Here is a 4030-nt window from a genome sequence, read left to right as displayed (position 1 = left end):
TGTTGCGTGACCTAAAAATAGCATAATGATGCGAAGAGTGGCCTATTTCAGACTATTCGTTATGATCAAAAGTGATGCTGAATGAAAATGAACTGAACTGGCCATAAAATAGTCACTTTACTTACTTCTACACGCATTCACGTAAGGTCTTACATTTTCTCGTATGTATTATCTGACAATAATGATATTTTATTTAAGTGAATATGTGAGCGGTATGGATTCGAAATAAAAGCTTTGAGATTTATGTTAACTTGGATTATTATTCTGCCACATACATAAAAAATTTGCACACCACTTCGATACAGTGACCTGAACCCCGTGTTGTCTCAACACTGCCGTATAAAGACCAGTTCTTTCACGTGGAACATGGACGGCGCAGTCATTTGGTGAATGAAAGTACCGACTTGCTAAATTCGACCGCGAGATTTATGTAATTCATGAACAGAACTGGAAATACCACAATGAACTGCATTCGTGAACGCCACTTTGCCACAGTATTTAGTATTTAATCCAGACACATTTTGACAAACTAACATCTCTCATCTGGATTTAGTAAACGCAAAATTATTTTCTTTTGTGCAAAGTCGTTGAATAAGAGGAGCTTTGTTTTTAAGGTGATGCGTAACTCATACACACTATTGCTGCTTTCATATGCAGGGTGTGGGGGGTGTAAGTACAGATATTTCTGTTGATGACTGAGAATATTGTACTGAACAGCATCACATCAGTATTTACTTCATTTGCAGACTAATAATCCCAGTTACTACGAGTAGTATGTTTTTAGCGTGGTTCATATCTCGAAGTATGCGTGGCACATTCAAGCCATTAATGTTTATTTTCCCATGGGCAGTAGATAAAGTTTTGAAGTAGGGATGCAAGAATTCAGAACGGTTAGTCTATACTGACAGGCGTAGTTTGCTTTGTGGCACAGTTATGACCATGCAGAAACCTTCAGGTAGTAAATTATGTGACGTGTTTGTAGAAGGACTGTTAGATGCAGGGAAAAACAACTAACACACTGAAGTCGGAACATATTAAGGTATAAATTATCATAACATCTGTACCTATGCCACCAACACCCTATATATGCATGAGTAACTCTCTCTCTCTCTCTCTCTTCTTCAGTGTGTGTAAATACAGTCACTTTGAATATCACGCCATTTCACAGCGAAAGTACGTCTTATCACTGCCATAGTCATGAATGGAATGAGGACAAAAGCACGTCATTGACCAAACCGCTCACAAGCCAAAGAACCTTAGCAGATGCCCTACCATCGCAGACACTGTAGGGAAAGTCAATCGGTGGGTTCAAAAAGAATGCAAAACTTGCTCGCTGGTAATCGACAAAGATCACACTGAATATGGAAGTTGGCAAATATAATAGACAACCTTCAATCTCATGAGTTGTTGTGGATATTGGAGAATGGTCCATAATGTTATAGAATCTTACAGAAGATTCGAGAATATTCTAGATTGTTTTGGAATTTTCCAGAGTGGTCTAGAAAGTTGCAGGATATTTGAGAACATTCTAGAATGTTGCGTCATCATTCTTTTCTCACGGTCAGTTAGAAGCAGTTTTCTCTAGGCTTGGAAATCCAAAATATTTATACATCTCCTCACTAAATAATTAGGTGACAAAATGTAGTTCATATGCGAGTATTATAACAGAATAAGTTAATTAAGTATGAAATGAAATGGAACCAAACCATAGTTGTTCTTCACTAGATTACATACAAACTTACTGAAAACATGAGGATTTACAGAAGATTCGAGAATGTTCTAGATTGTTTTGGAATTTTCCAGAGTGGTCTAGAAAGTTGCAGGATATTTGAGAACATTCTAGAATGTTGCGTCATCATTCTTTTCTCACGGTCAGTTAGAAGCAGTTTTCTCTAGGCTTGGAAATCCAAAATATTTATACATCTCCTCACTAAATAATTAGGTGACAAAATGTAGTTCATATGCGAGTATTATAACAGAATAAGTTAATTAAGTATGAAATGAAATGGAACCAAACCATAGTTGTTCTTCACTAGATTACATACAAACTTACTGAAAACATGAGGATTTGGTTTAGCTTTATAATTCCTGCAGTTTAAGGGTTCTTTTTTAAGCTGGCTGTCTTTGTCCCAGTGCAGCGAATGAGCTCCAGGTACACAGGGTGTTTAAAAAAAGCGTCACTTGTTCCTAAAGGGGTAGCATTGGTCAAAACTAGCAGAGCCCAGTACCTGTTGAGATATGAGCCAATTTGTCCTCTTATTCCTTCCTGTCTGTTACGTAGAAGTAGAGAATGTAGGCAGTGCTACAAGTGTTTACCACGCATCCTCACACAACATTCAGTCCGTCTGCGCAGTGAATCACGCACTCTTTCAAGTACACCTGGCTCCATTGGAATTGCGTCAAATGTGTTGGTCACTTGCTCCTGTAAAGTCTGTATTTTGTCGATGGGCTGGGCATACACCATTGCCTTTAAATGGCGCTATATCACACACTTCAAGAGATTCAAGTCTAGTGAAAGATGACCATACCGCTGGACCTTCTCGATCAATCCTAGCACACGGTAATTTTGCAGTGACGCACTGTAGCACGAACCGTAGAAAATGGGGTGACGCTCCTTCGTGCCTCAACCATAGTCTTTGTTTTTCTACCAGGGCAACATTCTTCAATAGCGCCTGGAAATCCATCAGGCAGAAATCTGTGATACGCAGCACCTGTTAATCTTTTTGGTAAAGTTTCTGGCTCTATGAGTTTTTCACCGACAATACCTGCCCATATATTGACACTGAAGCAAACTTGATGCCTGATATCCATGATCCATCGAGGATTTGCATTTTCCCAAGTGTATTGTGGTAATTTACTACGCCATCTTTTGTGAATCCTGCATCATCTGCAAATAAAATGCAAGTTGTCACTACTAAACATTACTGGTCACAAGTAAAACGACCCACCTACCACCAATGATTGATTTTTCTGTCTCGTCCCTGTTGTGCGCTATAGCGGTTTAGTGGTTGTGCAGAGGCAGCTGTTGTAGTTGTGGAAAGATGAGTGTTTCCAGTGGTCGATAGCACATTTTGGGCTTCACAACGACATTTTCCATCTCTTTCGCATCAATGTATACTTCAAGGGAAAAAAGTCGAGATTTATCAGCAACGTTCTCGGACTTCTATGAATATTCTTGGATATTAACGAATGACTTAAAATATTCTAGAATGTTTTAGACAGTTCTTGGAAGCTTGGAACTACAAAATTCCGGAATTTTCTTTAACGTTCTCGAATCTTTTTCAGTGTGGTGGAGTGTTCTCGAATTTTTTGGAATATTCTCGGCGTTCTGTAAGAACATGAATGAGTGAGTGACAGAGTACTTTAGTTGTAATTGAGGCACTGTTGACTATTTAAGTCGTTTTAAGAGTACTTAGAGGTATTTTTCAGCCAATCAGGAGTAGTTTTTACGATTTTTTTGAATGATCATCTTTATCATGTTCTCAAATGTTCTCGAGTGATCCGGAATGACCTCAGAAAATAAATGAAAATAAAGACTAAGCGAAGCAGGTCTTTTTCAGTTAGTATGTGAATATAACTTTACTCACGCAGAGTGATTACTTCAAGGTGTTCCTTCTTCAATTTCTCCTAGTGTGTGAGTCAAAAATAAAATTGAACATTGACAAACAATAGTTAGTAATATTCAGATTCGCAGTTGAGATTGTCCTGCTTAGCAAAAGCAAGAAAAGTTAGAAGAACTGTTACAAAATATGCCAGCAATGATGGGAATTCGCAACTCGAATTATTGGAGGTTTTGGTTTAAAGTATAATCTATGAAGAGACGAAGAGATTGGTACAGAAAAGAAAAATAGTGGAGGTCTCCATAGTGCTGGTACGGCTACATAGCTTAGGGGAATGAGTCATAAGTAGATACACAGGGGATTGCGCTTGGCGCCGCAGCATTTCCCTTGCGTCAGGAAACGTGTCCCACTCCAGCCAGCGGGAAGTTTCGACTCTTCCGCTCGCAGCCGCTTTAAATCGTCCGTTGCCG

Source organism: Schistocerca gregaria, chromosome 1 (assembly GCF_023897955.1).
Source record: "Schistocerca gregaria isolate iqSchGreg1 chromosome 1, iqSchGreg1.2, whole genome shotgun sequence".
Lineage (NCBI taxonomy): Eukaryota > Metazoa > Arthropoda > Insecta > Orthoptera > Acrididae > Schistocerca > Schistocerca gregaria.
The sequence above is the reverse complement of the archived record's forward strand: the minus strand, read 5'-3'. Positions refer to the sequence as shown.